General features: G+C 30.6%; 1 long non-coding RNA gene across 1 annotated transcript; it reads right to left on the reverse strand.

Moving 5' to 3' along the window:
- Window positions 1-9,165: 9,165 nt before the first annotated feature.
- On the reverse strand, window positions 9,166-16,518 carry LOC143067389 (uncharacterized). The gene is made up of 2 exons (XR_012975940.1): window positions 15,995-16,518; window positions 9,166-9,344 (listed from the first exon to the last, which is right to left on the reverse strand). It is a non-coding gene; the product is annotated as an uncharacterized LOC143067389 (long non-coding RNA).
- Window positions 16,519-17,321: the final 803 nt, after the last annotated feature.

A 17,321-nucleotide genomic window follows, 5' to 3' on the forward strand; every position in this document is an offset into this window, starting at 1 on the left:
TAAAAGACACGTTTAAAACTCTTGACTTGCCTTATTCGGTCTAATTTAAAACAGATCTCGAGTTACGACCATCACAAATTTTCGTTACGACCATCTTCGACATTTTTGTTTTTTAGTTACGACCATCATGCTCGAATTTTTGAATGACTATTTTACGAAAATTGGAATGTTTTAATGCATCAAATTTGGTTTCAGTATCACCGAACCACCGAATAGTATGTATGAGACAAGCGGTTTGACTCAAATGAACCTTTTACTGCACGAAAATCGAAAAAGAAAAACTTATCCCTAGAATTGTCTCCCATCTCCGGATGGTCGTAACTTTTAGTTACGACCATCCGCTTACCACCAGTGAACAGATACAAATTTTGTCAACGGATAACTTTTTTTTATCCGTTAGGCGTCTGTTCGAGCTATCCGGTAAGGTGTGACCGAGGCTATAGCTATTAAGAATCACTTGCTGTAAGATTTTTCCAACATATTTTTTTTTTGTCTAAGCGGTTATCAGGTATTTGTTTTTCGAAAATTCGATAAAACACTAAAAAAATCACTATTTTATGAAAGGGCAAGCTAGAATATGTCAGAGAATGAAGACGAGATAACCTAGAAAACACTAAAAAACCTAAGATTTCTTAGCTTTTTCATTTCAAAAAAAAATATTTTTGATAAAGAATTACGGGGGAGGAAGTGAACAATGTGTCCTACTTTTCTATATTTAAATATTTTTCATGAATTAAAAATCAAATGTGCCTTGATTATAATTGAAAATGAGTAAATGGAAAAAATACCCAACTAAAATACACTTTTATTTTAATATTGGTAATATCACTAAGCTTTTAAGTTTTGTGTGTCAAACACACCATCTCTGTAGTTATGACTCCTTACTAAGATATTTCACTTCATTTAAATTTTTTTCAGCATTTTTTTATATTGTGAATTCATAGAATTATTATATTAAAATGTAGCCTTAATTTATATTTAAAAAAACATAAACACGCCTGGAAAGTAAAATGCGTACTCGGCTGTCTGTAATCGACCATTTTTAGACACCCCAGGCTCCTAAAAAACAAGCCGGGGTGGGGGTTCAAAGATGCAAATTAAGTACTTATATCAATATTTTATCTTTTCGTGTACGGTTTATGACAATGTCAATTACGAAATGTGCATATATCAAGGGGAAACTTCTTGCAAAGCATTATTATTTATTATAGTTCATTATTGTATTTAGTAGAAAAAAGAGAATTTAGTGAAAATAAAATCACTATTTTTGTAGAAAATTCACAGACCTTTGTACAGAGATTTTTGTTATGTTTAGCATGGGATCAACACAAGGGTTCATTACCGAGTAAACAAATTAAAATGTCTATCTACCTTGCACATTTCAGAAAATTCGGATCAGATAACGAAACTAGGTCCAGCAACATTTATAAGCAATTTAAGATTTTGACCCTCACAGTTTCCATTCACCACAAATATATTCGTTACAACGAATCATTTTAAATACAAAAATACCAGTTGCAGCCTTTCGTTTATCTATTAATATATGTATACGGATGAAGTTATGAAAGGCAGCAGGGTGAGGAGTGCATGTCATCTGAAATAAATGCTAAGCATAGATCTAGAAAGCGACAGATAATCATGACATTAACTTAAACTCTCTTCTTTTCGACTTTTTTCGAACAAATTGACACATAAAATGAATTATATAGTATTGTGGAATTTTTAACTTATTTTAGATACTATATATTGTTATCTGATATTGGACGAAAGATGTTGCCCTTTTATGTTATTATGTAATACAAGTTAAGATCATTTGAAAACACATATTAAACAGCCAAATGGATGCACAAGAGCTGAAATAGGAGTCATAGATCCTGTTGGCAACAATTATCTGCCCAATTTTATTGATTTTGTAACATTTCTTTCAAATATGACCAACTTCTTATCCAAAATCACCAGCACCGTATCAGGACCCACCAGCACAATGACAGGACCCACCAGCACAGTATCAGGACATGAATAAATTGAGAAAATGCTAAATTTTAAGAAATTGCAATGTTTTTTCACAAAATTGTTTTGTCGTGTGGATTGCGGTATAGAAAGCGGACTCTATGAGCATTTTTGTTTTATTTTTTCAGTTCGAGATTTTCTGAAAATGAGCATTTTTGTGTTACGCTTACTGAAACAGTTTAGAGGGTCAATTTTTTAATGGTTTATATATGAACCCATAAGAAACGAAATTGAAAAATCTCAACTGTTTTCTTCCATTTTTTATGAGTGAAAACGTCAAAAATCATCATTTTCGTCTTTGTTTACATTTTTTCATTGATCACCAGCACCCGTCAGGACCGAATCACCAGCACAGTACGTTCTCTCGCAGGACAACCATACCCACCGTGATAAAAGAGACCTCAGATTGTTCAGGATTTCCTTTTCGGTAAGTGTCGTGGGAGTATATGTCGTGTTTTCAAGTACTTTGATAGTAGATAATTCGTTATTTCTTGATTGAGAGGTTTAAGTATTTTGTTTTAAAAGTCTGTGGATGTCAATATGAACGGACGAAAAGCATCTAACGAATTAAAAAGATATGATAATGAATATAAAAGTCCTTAAGACAATGTTTCAAAAGGTGGATGTATTTACAGTCATACTTTATAATTAACTCTTCCACAGCTCTCCCTACAATTACAGTACAGTCCTCTATCCGTCATTGCTTGTTGATTGTTTTAAAATCTTTTCGCCAGATAGCCATAAAATTATGTTGATAGCAGTATGTTGGTCTTTGAAGATAGATGTATAACGGATTATTAATAAATCTATTTTTTTTTAATTTAATAAATGTTCAACGACCTTACACCCAACACTTATTCAGAAGGAGTACAAACGTCTTTTTTCCCCGTTTTCCATTGTCCTGTATAATCCACTAGACTGAATCCATTAGTATTTTGAAGTTGTTTCCATTTTATGGACATCATGCTCATTCTACTGTAGGGATGGTATAACATTTTATGGTAGTAATCTGGACTTGCGCAGGTATAAATATTTAGTTGAATAGATATTTATGCTGATTGGTATACGTCGGTGAAACGAAAGGAAGGTTTAACAAACTTGTGCGCGGCCATAGATCAGACATCTACTACAACATTCTTTACCAACATTTTAATCAGCCTAATCATTAAATTGTTTCTATGAAAGTTTGCATGATCGAAAAAATATACCACAGGACTAACAATCATCTTCTTGTTACGTCTCTCCGCACACTAAAAGAATAACTACTGGATTCGACAATTTGGAACTGCGACACCATATGGTTGCAATGACAAAATTGATGGTATAACTAAGTATTCTATTTAGTCCTTCCTGTAGCTCGGTGAATGTGATGAATATTTTCAACTTTACTCCTCGACGTAGAGCAGTCATGATCATCGTCATTATACATCACCAACTATGCATGGTGTCGTTATTAATGACAAGCTGCCATTTATACAAAAGCTGTTAGGTAATAATCACATTCACACGAAATTTTATTTATTACCACCTTCAAAACTTCATTATCTGTTCAATTTATGTTTTGAAACCACTGTTGCAAACCCTAATTTAAACCGATAAAATGCTTATAGTATCATTCGGATATTACAAGTCAGACTTTTCAAAGCAGTTGCGGGCTGGCCACGTTATTACCGGTGACTTCAAAATTGTCAATAAGACTTCCCTGCGAAATGTGTTATCATGAGGTCCAAAATATCATGAGTATAAATCCATCAATTGGATCACAAATTCAAAATAGTGATGAATTCAGTCGTGGATTATGTCAGGCAATAGGCTAAACGCGAGAGAGAAGACGTAGATACTCTTTCCGAATAGATTAAGCATGCGAGGTCATTGATGCAAATCAGAATTAAGAAACTGAATTGGTCTATCAATACCCATGCTACGTAAATCTTTAAAGACCTAAATGTTGCAAAACACTTTTCCTACCTCCATGACAAATTTGTTGCTGTTCCCGCAGATAAAGCCCTAAACAGCATCGTTTTGTGTGTAAATCTCAGTAAAAAAACTGCTTGATAAATGAATTAAGAATTGACAATTCACTTGGAAACTCAACATATACCCCACAACACTTCGTGTTGTTTATTCTTTAATTTTCTATGTTATGTCGTGTGTGCTGTTGTTTGTTTGTCTTTTTCATTTTTAGCATGCGGTGTCAGTTTGTTTTAGATTTATGAGTTTGACTGTCCCTTTGGTATCTTTCGTCCCTCTTTTACCAAAGAGGAAATCCTAGATAATCCTAGGTCTGTTCTATGTTCCTTTGGAATTTCATCCAAAGATGAAGAAATGGATCTTCCGTCACTATACCTAAACTACATAAGTGTCCTTACAAACAACAGTGTATTGCTGGGTATTCTAAGTGCTAAATTATTAGCATCAATTTTATCAACAATCGGCTTCAAAGTTGTTGCAAAAGTGCCTATCCCAGAGGTGGCGTGAATCAGATGTGGATATACAAATTTCTAAAGATCTGTTATGGAGTATATACAATCTAAGATTCTTTCATCTTACAATATAGTATTAATACATTTGACTCTTCTACACTTTACACATGTATTCCCCATTCCAAACTAAAAGCCAAATTGAAAGAGTTGGTATTGCTTTGTTTCATATCTTGTCTTAGGGAGGGATAAATCCTACTTTATAAAAGAAACAATTTGATTCAAACAAAAAAAATCCCTGAAACTGACATTATCAAGATGCTTGATTTCTTGATTGACAATATATCTGTCTGGAGGACGTGTTGCCAACAAACTATCGGCATTCACATGGGAACCAATGGTGCCCCTCTTCTTGCCGACTTGTTCTGTATTCTTATAAGACTGACTTCATACATGAACTTCTTAGGAAGAAAGAATAGAGGTTAGTAATATCCTTAACTTTTCTTTCCGCTACAGAGATAATGTTCTCTCACTAAATAATTCAAAGTTTGGTGACTTATGTTGAACGCATCTATTCCATCGAAGAAGAGATATGGGATACAACAGATACACTTAAGTTTGCCTCAAATCTTAAAGCTGTAAAATATAAAGAGTTATAAGATATATATTTTAAATATGTCCGTAGATTTTTTTTAATTCAAAATTATGAAAAAAAAAAAACAAAAAAACAAAAACAAAAACACAAAAAAAAAAAAAAAAAAAACACACAAAAAGAAACGAAATTAAATAAATAAGTAAATAGATAATTGAAAGATAGATAGGATTTCAAGGAAATTAAAAGTTTTTGTTTGTTTCTTGTTATTTATTTGCAGAGATTAATTATGTAGTTCTTTCTCATGTAAGAGACAATATATCATATGAGAATTCTATTTCTACTAATTTATGTACACATATGCAATGTAAAAAAATATTTGATCATTCATCGCAAAGAATGGCAAAAAACTTTTGTCAAAAATATCTATTCTTTTATTTTTAACAGCAATTATTTTTTCAGTGTTGTATAAAGGTTTTATTTTACTTTGTACTGCCTGCATTGTTAAGCTTTCTTAAAATATTTGCAGTTGAAAATATATTGTTTTATCTGCATTTAAATCAAATTTGCAGCATTCCCCCTATTTGATTTTGTAATATCCCCAAATAAAAAATATTTTATGGTAAATGGAACACTTATACCTTTGACAAAAACCTTGTGTCAATTTCATCAATAAATGTTTGAACAATCTACAATACCAAAATAAATGTACAATAGTTTCTACTTCTTCTTGGCAAAAAGTACAATTTGGGTTGTCAGTGACCTTAATTTTATTCAAAAGTTTATTAGTACCTAAAATTATGTGATTTATTCTATATTGTAACCACTGCAGTTTGGTATTTTTTGTGACTTTAAGAAGTAATTTGAAAATTAATTTCCATTCATCTTCATCTACCTTTACAATTTGATCCCATTTTTTCGGACCTGTTGAAACTATATTAATTTTGATAAATAGTGAATACATGTCTTTAGTTCCCCTTGAGCTTTAAAAAAAAATCTTGGCAAATGAAGGAATAAAAGGGGTGACTAGTTTATAATTATCAAAAACATAGTCCTTTCTTGCATTCTTTACAGCAGAAATTGTGCTGTTATATTTCATAACATTTCTATTAATTTTAAATGTTTCTTCTAACTGTTTCTTCTAACTGTTTTAAACTAAGAATTGTTCCAGCATCTGCTACAATGTCATTAATGAAAATTATACCTTCAGTAAACCAGTTTTTATAAAATACAGGTTTATTTTCTATTTTATACAATTATTCATCCACAGTGGGCTTGACAAAAAGTATTCCCACATATTGTTTTCTTCTTTATCAACAATAATGTCCCATGAATGGAATACATCCTGCCAAAAATTTATTTTTCATCTTTACTTTAATGTTTGACAGATAACCATTTCCAAACTTAAATAAATTTTCTTGATTTATTAAGGAAAATAAAACATTTTTCCATTTATTGTTAGATTGAAAAGGTTTTCTAACCCATGTAGATTTGAGTGCTATGATGAAGGAATTAAGATTGATCATTTTCTATCCACCTTCACTGTAATCCTTTTGTAACAGCTCTTTCTTGACTCTATGAACAGCAGGGCCGTAACTAGGGTTTGAATTCAGGGGAGGCAGGGGTTTGGGGGCGCCGATTGAGGCCCAATAGATATGCCAATTATTTTTTTTTCTCAGTAAAACGGCTAAAAATTACCTGTTTTCCTTCGATTTCCTTACTTTCAGAAACATCAGTATTGCTTGAACCTGAAAGCAATTTTATGCAAAAACAAGCTGAGATTGCTGTTCGGGTTGAGCCAAGGCTCCGTCTTGAAGGCCGTACTTTGACCTATAATTATTAACATTCAATACAATGTGACCGCAGATTTTTTTTCTTAATAAAATCAGTGGCCGTAAAAATTACCCGTTTTCCTTCGATTGCCTTACTTTAAAAAATATCAGTATTGCTGGATCCTGGAAGAAATTTTTATGCAAACAATTATTGTCTGTATTTAAAGATATTTTTGTAAGAAATCAAACTGGTAAGTTAAAAAAACATATAAAGCAAGATCATAGAACGCAAGATATTTTTTTTTATCGAGGACCTTGAATTTCAATGTTTAACTAAGTAACTAAGGCATTGACCATAATGTTCTGGTATTATCGGGAGATGTTAAAAAATGATCCAACAGCTGATTCAGCCGGTAACGAATTTCCGATATAAAAGAATCACAATACAAAGGGAACTCCCGCTGCTTAATTGAGCCCTAAATAAATGTGAATAGTTAGGTTTTATTCAAAATTGTCGAACGCAAAGTTTCATATGTGTTCTCGTACGAATACTGAATAACAGAAGGACGGCCACACGAAAAAATAAAAATAAAACAAATACTGAAACAGTTCACTATCGATCAAAAATCCAGACAATGACAGATATATCATGTATCGTGATAACACTGTTAAAACTGTAAACTTGTATTGTTTATGATATAAATTGTCGAACGCAAAGTTTCATATGTGTTCTCGTACGAATACTGAATAACAGACGGACGGCCACCCGAAAAAATAAAAATAAAACAAATACTGAAACGGTTCACTATCGATCAAAAATCCAGACAATGACAGATAATATATCATGTATCATGATAACACTGTTAAAACTGTAAACTTGTATAGTTTATGATATAAATTCAGGTTCTTCTTGTACATGTTGTCAATATTTCATTTTATTACTTTAAAAAAAATGGTGCAGAAAATTTAGGGGAGGCAACGTTGCCTCCCCTGCCTCATAGGTAGTTACGGCCCTGAACAGGTGAATTCCAAATAAATGTAAAAAAAAAGCTCATTAATCTTTTTCACAAGTTCTTCATTTTGGGTTTTGGGTTTGGCAATGTAATTATAAGGTGATTAAGGACAGGTAAAATCAGAGTTATCACAACTGTAATTTCCATAATTACTTTAAGGATTATGTACCCTTGCGTTGATTCAATGCTAAATATATGGAAATTTTATAGAAAATCCACAGCCTTTATCATTGTACTCTCAAATTTGTCGATTTGTAGACTGGTAGATACATGATTATTGCATGCAGTGCTAGCATTGATTTCCTTAGAACAAGTTTATCAATGTAGTTATTGGTTAAAACAAATAAAAATATGGACCAAATCAAGTACACCTTTTAGGGTGCGCTCGACTTTAGTGGTACTTTGGAATTTAATGGTTGGTTAGAACTTTTTGTAAAAAATAAATACTAGCAAATCATAGAAAAACAAGTGAGTAATCTATGTTCCAAATTTTATAACAAAATCTCTATAATAAAGGCTGTGGCTTTCTATAAAAAATCTTGGTTTATTTGCCACAAAGCACTCTTTTTCTATTAAATGCAATGAAACAGTAAATAATAATGCTTTGCATCAAGTTTCCCCTCGGTATATGTAAAAAATTGACTACCGCAATGCCAATGATTTGATAGATATACCAATCTTCGGAATGCAAAATTACATAACTATTGATGAAAATCGTGCCATTTATGAGGAGACGTTTTGGACAAAATAAAAAAGATTTGTAAAATTCTACATGCAAAACGATTATTTCTGTCTTTGTTACAATGGTATGCAGTCCCAAAACATGTAATCCTATGCCATGTTTTGTTTTAATTGAAAACAGTTTGACTCTTATTTTCAAATCATCTGCCAAAAATATTGTATAGGTATTCTAACTTTGAACATTTTCTACAAATTATTATCTTCATATCTTCCTCAACCGATAATGGTTAATTGTGAACCGGTAAAACGGTCGAAATGTATTCATGTATTAAATAATTAATCAATGTGCAAAAGGATTCAAACAACTTTTTTATCGGTCAGCACACACAATTTAAACATTTATCTATCTGTTCATTGCATCTCATCAGATATCGTGCATTTAATGAATATCGACCCTAAGTTATTAAACCTTTTTCGTATGTTTGTAAAATCGGAATCGTCATCGAAAACACATGTTTGGTGATGAAGACTAACTTAGATCGTTTCATGTATGGAAGATAGGGAATTGTGTGTGCGAGTTTCCTTTCCCACTCGACCCGTTGAGTGATAGAGTTAATTTGGTCTCTCCCTTTTAAATTTACATTGGAGTACAGTATTTTATCTAGCTATAAAAAAGATTTTGTCATTAAACAATTATTTATCGAAAACAAATAATGCTGAACTCTCGTTATTGTCAACTTTGTAAAGAACATGCGTATCTCAACAAATCTACTGGCCTACTGTATTGTACCAATCACATAAGTTAACACCGGTCTGTAAAAAGTAAAAAGTTCCAATCACATGACTACACACCAGCCTGAAAAAGAAAGGAGTAAAGATAAGTGATTTTTTAAGAATGTTATTGTCTCAACTGATCTATTTTCTTCATCTGTCTTGAACACTTCAAAATGTTATGTTATATATCCGGTATAATAAGTAAACAGAATTTCACACAATAATTTAGCACCTTACAGAATACATAATATAGTCACTACAGTTATATAGATATACAAATAAGGAGAATCATGTGGTATGATTGCCAATGAGAAAACTGTTCATCAGATACCGAAAAACAACAGCATAATCGACTATATAGGAAAATGTAAGAGTTCAACCATAAGAAAACTCGAAACAATAAGTATTATAAAAACTATAAAAGGGGCATGACAAAATGTGAAACTAGTCAAAAGAGAAACCACCTGCTTTATCTTAATATGCCAAAAACAAAATACCGAAAGACAACTTAGGACAAACATTCAAACGAAGACAACCATATAATTCCAGACTCCTTAATTTGGACAGACACATAGAAACACACTACACATAGTTTATGCTGTCACCTTTTTTTTTTGTAGAAACCAACATAGAATAAAACAATTAATTAACTTTCGTCACATTAAGTTGAGAGTCTTCTAATATTTATGACAGACGGAAAAAACTTTCCTGCTAGCTTTAAACAAGGTTTAACCCACCATTTTATCCAGAAAATGCCTGTACCAAGCTATGGTATGTGACAGTTGTTTCCAATCATATTCTTCTCAAGAGTTTAGTGAGTTAAGCAACAACGGGATTCAAACACATTATTTCATGTACACATTACTCTCTCCCTCTAATTGTATGGCGGAGAAAACAGCACATGCAAACTGTAATTAATGTGTGCGAAATACAGACAATAGTAGAAGTATACCACCGTTTTTATAGTCATAAATCGATGTTTGAAAACATTAGTAAAACCTTTCGCAATTGTGGGTTCAGGGCTCTTTAACTTAATATTTTATTTGGCAAATCAACCTTTTCTTCGACCGTCACCTGTGAGTTTTCTGTAATCGAAACGCGCGTATGGTATTTATGATGCGTTTATTTTCAATACGTCAGACCCATATGTAGCTCTCTTAGAATACTGGACAACCTCTAAGGATATTGGATATCCGTGGATACTGGACAACCTCTAATGATATTTGATATCTGTGGATATACCCCATCAATACTACTGATGTGTAGAACACTCAGATCAGTTCTAATCCTCCACTCTTCATTGATTGCTAGTGTTAAAGAAAGGTGTATAAAACATATTGCTGTTCAAATGTGAGACTAGATACAAAGAACATTAAATGGCTATAATTGTGTTTTCTTCAAAATAAAATACTTCCAAATATTATTTTTACACTTAAACTGTCATTTTCTTAAACTCTTATGGGATCTGCCGCTGACAAACGACCAAAAAGATAGAGTTTATGTCATTTAATGTGTTATTAAAAACTTTAAATTCTACCATAAATTTTGACCGAATTAACATGCCAGGAATGAATAACTCCTAGACTACTACATTGCGCGCATTGTTTGGAGACTGATGCGTATACACGGTTACACTAAAAGAAATACCTAGTAGGTAGAATGACTTGTATAAATGAACTATAGAAAGACCAATAATGTAACTAGAAAGGCCAGTAGTCTTAACTAGAGGAATTAGTAATCTAAACTAGAAAGTCTATTAATTTTAACAAAAGATTAGGAATTTTAGTAACAAGAAAGTCTAGTAATATTTACAAGAAAGAACAGTAATTCTAACGATAGACTAGTAATTGCAAGTAAAAGACAAGTAATGTTAAACAGAAAGATTAGTAATTTAAACTAGAAAATTTTGTCATGAAAGATGATTAATTAGTAATAGACAAACCAGTAATTTTTACTAGAAAGACCAGTAATTTTAACCAGAAAGACTCATAATTTCAACTAGAAAGACAAGTAAGCTTAACCAGAAAGCTACTAATTTAAGTAGAAATGCTTGTAATTTTAACTAGACATACTAATAATTTACACTACAAAGGACAAGTGATTTTAACTATAAAGATTAAAGAATTGTAATCTAAACTAGACAGACTAGTAATCTTAACTTGAAATTTAGTAAATTTAACTAGAAAGACTTGTATTTTCAACTATACAAGCTAGTAATTTTAACTATTGAGACTAGTATTTGTAACTAGAAAGACTAATAACTTTAACTATAAAGACTAAAAAAATTTCAACTACGAAGGGCAAGTAATTTTAACTATAAAGACTTGCTATTACAACAAAACAGACTTGTAGTTTTAACTAGAAATACTAGTAATTTTAACTAAAAAGACAAGTTATTTTAACTTTGGAGATAAGTAATTTTAACTAGAAAGACAAACCATTTTAACTAGTGAGACTAGTAATTTAAACTAGAAAGACTAGTAGCTTTAACTTGTAAGACTAATAATTTTAACTAGAAATAATAGTAGTTTTTACTAGATAGACAAGTAATTTTAATTTGAGATACTAGTATTTCCAATAAGACAAGCTAGTAATCTTAACAAGAAAGACTATTAATTTTAACTAGAAAGATAAATAATTTTAACTAGAAAAACTATTAATGTTAATTAATAGAAAGACCAGTAATTCTATCTATAAAGACATACACATTATAACTAGAAATGCTTGTAATTTTAACTAGACATACTAATAATTTACACTACAAAGGACAAGTGATTTTAACTATAAAGATTAAAGAATTGTAATCTAAACTAGACAGACTAGTAATCTTAACTTGAAATTTAGTAAATTTAACTAGAAAGACTTGTATTTTCAACTATACAAGCTAGTAATTTTAACTATTGAGACTAGTATTTTTAACTAGAAAGACTAATAACTTTAACTATAAAGACTAAAAAAATTTCAACTACGAAGGGCAAGTAATTTTAACTATAAAGACTTGCTATTACAACAAAACAGACTTGTAGTTTTAACTAGAAATACTAGTAATTTTAACTAAAAAGACAAGTTATTTTAACTTTGGAGATAAGTAATTTTAACTAGAAAGACAAACCATTTTAACTAGTGAGACTAGTAATTTAAACTAGAAAGACTAGTAGCTTTAACTTGTAAGACTAATAATTTTAACTAGAAATAATAGTAGTTTTTACTAGATAGACAAGTAATTTTAATTTGAGATACTAGTATTTCCAATAAGACAAGCTAGTAATCTTAACAAGAAAGACTATTAATTTTAACTAGAAAGATAAATAATTTTAACTAGAAAAACTATTAATGTTAATTAATAGAAAGACCAGTAATTCTATCTATAAAGACATACACATTATAACTAGAAATGCTTGTAATTTTAACTAGACATACTAATAATTTACACTACAAAGGACAAGTGATTTTAACTATAAAGATTAAAGAATTGTAATCTAAACTAGACAGACTAGTAATCTTAACTTGAAATTTAGTAAATTTAACTAGAAAGACTTGTATTTTCAACTATACAAGCTAGTAATTTTAACTATTGAGACTAGTATTTTTAACTAGAAAGACTAATAACTTTAACTATAAAGACTAAAAAAATTTCAACTACGAAGGGCAAGTAATTTTAACTATAAAGACTTGCTATTACAACAAAACAGACTTGTAGTTTTAACTAGAAATACTAGTAATTTTAACTAAAAAGACAAGTTATTTTAACTTTGGAGATAAGTAATTTTAACTAGAAAGACAAACCATTTTAACTAGTGAGACTAGTAATTTAAACTAGAAAGACTAGTAGCTTTAACTTGTAAGACTAATAATTTTAACTAGAAATAATAGTAGTTTTTACTAGATAGACAAGTAATTTTAATTTGAGATACTAGTATTTCCAATAAGACAAGCTAGTAATCTTAACAAGAAAGACTATTAATTTTAACTAGAAAGATAAATAATTTTAACTAGAAAAACTATTAATGTTAATTAATAGAAAGACCAGTAATTCTATCTATAAAGACATACACATTATAACTAGAAAGACTTATAATTTTAACTACCAATGACAAATTATTTTAACTATAAACTATTAACTTTAACTAGAAAGACTAGTTATTTTAACTTGCAAGACTATTATTTTCAATAAGACAAGCCAAGCTAGTAATTTTTACAAGAAAGACTAGTAAAGACCAATAATTTTAACAAGAAAGACTATAAATTTCAATTAGAAAGACTAGACATTTTAACTACAAAGAAAATATAATTTTAGCTATAAAGACTAGTAATTTAAGCTAGACAGACACGTAACCTTTACTTGAAAAACTAGTAATGTTAACTTAAAAGATTAGTATTTTCAACAAGACAAGCTAGTCATTTTAACTGGAAAGACTGGTTATTTCAACTAGAAAGACCAGTAGATTTAACTATACTGAGCCAAAAAAGTTTAGCAACTAATTATTGTTTTTTTTTGTTGTTTCTGGAAAAAAAATTATTTAAACATCATTGATATAATCCTTAGTTTTACCTGTAATTAAAACAGTCGTACTTTTTTTTCCTGGTGATTGATTTTGTGTCATTTCATCTTTGCACGTGTAATTGATGTTTTACCTTCTGTACCTGTACTTTTAAAACGAAATTATAAATTTCTGTTTCACTAACGTTCAGAAACACACAATTGGTAAGAATTCACATACACCTTTGAAAAAATTGCGTAGGGCCTCAACCAGGCCATCCCGAAAATGACCGTCAGAAAGCTCTTGGAATGGTTGAGGCCGGAATGAGTGTTACTGACATCTTGGCTCGATTTAGTGTGCATAAGGCAACAGTTTAGAGACTAACAAACAGATATCGACAAATTGCAACTGTACAGTTTAGGTCGATATCTCGTAAACCAAAAAAAAAAAAAAACTATCGTCAGGGGATGAGCGCTACCTTCGCTTTACATGAACACGTGACCAGTTGTTTTTTTCCGGCCACAAAAGTAGTGCATGACTAAGGACAGCTGATGATGTGCATGCTAATCCTTCATTGGTGCACTTAGAGCATTGCTGAGAAATTGATTTCGAATAACACTATACTCATTTCCGCATTTTGACCTTCCCGCGCTCCATACAAAGAAATTAAGAATTGAATGCTTCTTTTAGTAAATTTATTGGTGTGTAAAAGCGTTGACCGAAGTACATTTTGTATGAAGCGCGGAAGCGCTTCATTCTAAAAATGTGCGCACGGTCAACGCTTTTACAACCCTATAAAGTTACAAAAAGAAGCATTCAATACTTATAATTACATTTTTTAGCTATGATCATGAAAACACGAATTTTATATATCTTTTTATTTAATTCACCTGTGCACTTTATTGTTGGACCACGTGTTATCATGAATGAAAAGTTGTATTGAGCAATGCAACTGCTTACGGAATAACACGTGATGTGCAGTTAGCCAATCAGAATAAAGTATTATAATGAAACATACATCTAATGTAATTATATTCTAATGAATGTGAGTGATAAACATTCATGTTGCTTCTGACATGTCATAATTCAATTTTGTTATTATCAAAATTATATGTTGTTATGATTTTGTAATAAAATAAAATTTCACACTTTTGTTGCTAAACTTTTTTGGCTCAGTATATAAAGACTAGTAAATTCAACTAGACAGACTAGTAATTTTAACTATAAAGACTTGTAATTTTAACGAAAAAGACAAATAATTTTGACTATTAAAATTAATTATTTTAATTGGACAGACTAGTAATTTTAACTGTAAAGACTAGTAATTTCAACTACAAAGAACAAGTAATTTTAACTAGAAAGACCAGTAATTTTAACTGTAAAGACTTGTAATTTTAACTAGACAGATTAGTAATTTTATTATTTTAACTATAAAGACTAGTAATTTTAACTAGAAAACTAGAAAGACTAATGATTATAACTGTTAAAACTAATAATTTCAACTACGAAGGACTAGTAATTTCAAAAAGACATCATCATGCTCGTTATTTTAACCAGAAAGACCAGTAATGTTATTATTTTAACTATAAAGACTAGTAATTTTAACTAGAAAGACAATCAATTTAACTAGTAAGACTTATAATTTCAACTCGTAAGACTTATAATTTCAACTATTAAAACTAATAATTTCAACTACGAAGGACTTGTAATTTTCACTAGAAAGACTTTTACTTGAAAGGCAAGTATTTTCAACTAGATAGGCTAGTAGTTTTAACAAGAAAGACTAATAATGTTAACTAGAAAGACTAGTAATTTTAACTAGAAAAACAAATGATTTTAACTAGATACACTAATAATTTTAACTAGAAAGACTTTATAATTTTAATTAGAAAGACCAGTAAATTCTCGTTTGAATTCTTTTACATTGTCATATCGGGGCCTTTTATAGCTGACTATGCGTTATGGGCTTTCCTCATTGCCGTACGGTGACCTATAGTTCTTAATGTCTGTGCCATTTTGGTCTTTTATGGACAGTTGTCTCATTGGCAATCATACCACATCTTCTTTTTTTATATTAAATGTACTAGTATGAATTCTCCTTAATTAGGTACATATGTACTAGTTTTTTTCCGAGTAACTTACCCGTAGTATCAAATACACTCAAATTGAGTAAAAAAAGGAAATACACAGAAGTCATAATTATTATATCACGGGTTCGTTTATATTTAAGTAAAATGTTTTAAATAATTACTTGAATTTTCTCTGATAATTTCGTTCAATCTGTGTTCCATATTTGGATCTCCTCGCAGACGAATTGATCGGCCATTGTTCTTGGTTGTATGCTGTTTATTGAATACATTGTTGTCAAAGTTCTGTTGTAAGACTTTCACATATTGTAGCTTTCCATTCCTTTCCAATAATTGATAAAGATACAACCTGCGATTACCCCGAACGACATACCACGAACCTTCAAAGTTCATAACAACTAGTGGAGGAATTCTGGAAATCGGAATAGATCCATTTAAAACCATACGTAATGTTTCGTCCATTGAATGCCCGTCCTGGAAATTGCAGCTAACACTATCTTGAGTAAATCGTAACTCAGAGGGTCTCATTTCAGTAATAGTTTCATTAGGGCCATAATCGGAAGCTGTGTTCCCCATGATGAATACTCGAATTCAACGTTCTCTGATGGGGATAGTGTGATCGTAGTGAGCCGGGAGTTAAACGACTGGATTATTCGGGTTGTCTTAATAGTGTCTATTTCTACTTTCATTTTCGATATCCCGAAAATGGCTGGAGCTTTTAGAAACCACAATCTTAGATAACATATACGCGGTAACTATTTCTCATTCATAATACATGTTACTGTATCACGTTCATTAACAATTACAAAAAAAAATCAAAACAAAATATATGCGGATTACCAATTTGATGGGAATCAAATATTGTGTTCAAACAGATGACAAAACATTCTGAATCTGAATCTAGATTTGCCCATACCTTATAATTTAATTCCCCCTTTTGAAGTCAAATGATTGCTCCCTATTAAAAGTTTAACAGTTTAACAGTTTGAGTATGTTATATTTATGACATTCATCGAAATAATCTCATATTTACTCTCAATCGAGATAAAATATATTATCAGTAGACTTTTGATGATGCTCTAGATACTTTTTTTATAATGCATAATTTAACGATATGGCTGAAAAAAAGAAAGATTTAGAATATTTGCGTAATACAATAAGAAGTAGATGTGGTATATGATTGGCAATGACACAACTCAACATCAGATATCAAATTATGTAGACATGGTAGAAGTTAACAACAATAAGTCAACATACGACCTTTAACAATGAGCAATCACGATTTTATTCTTTTATGAAGAAGCCAAATGATATTTATAGATTGTTATCGGAGACGCGAAAAAATGCTAGACATTTCTAAAAAAAATGTGGTCGTTTAGTTATTATTCAAAGAAAAGGGAGGAATTCAAAGTTAAGATTGAATGTCAACAAAGTAAACACTCTACCACCACTAGGACTAAGTGACCACGACATCGTCTACATAGAAACAGA

The sequence above is a fragment of the Mytilus galloprovincialis genome, chromosome 3 (genome assembly GCF_965363235.1).
Source record: "Mytilus galloprovincialis chromosome 3, xbMytGall1.hap1.1, whole genome shotgun sequence".
Lineage (NCBI taxonomy): Eukaryota > Metazoa > Mollusca > Bivalvia > Mytilida > Mytilidae > Mytilus > Mytilus galloprovincialis.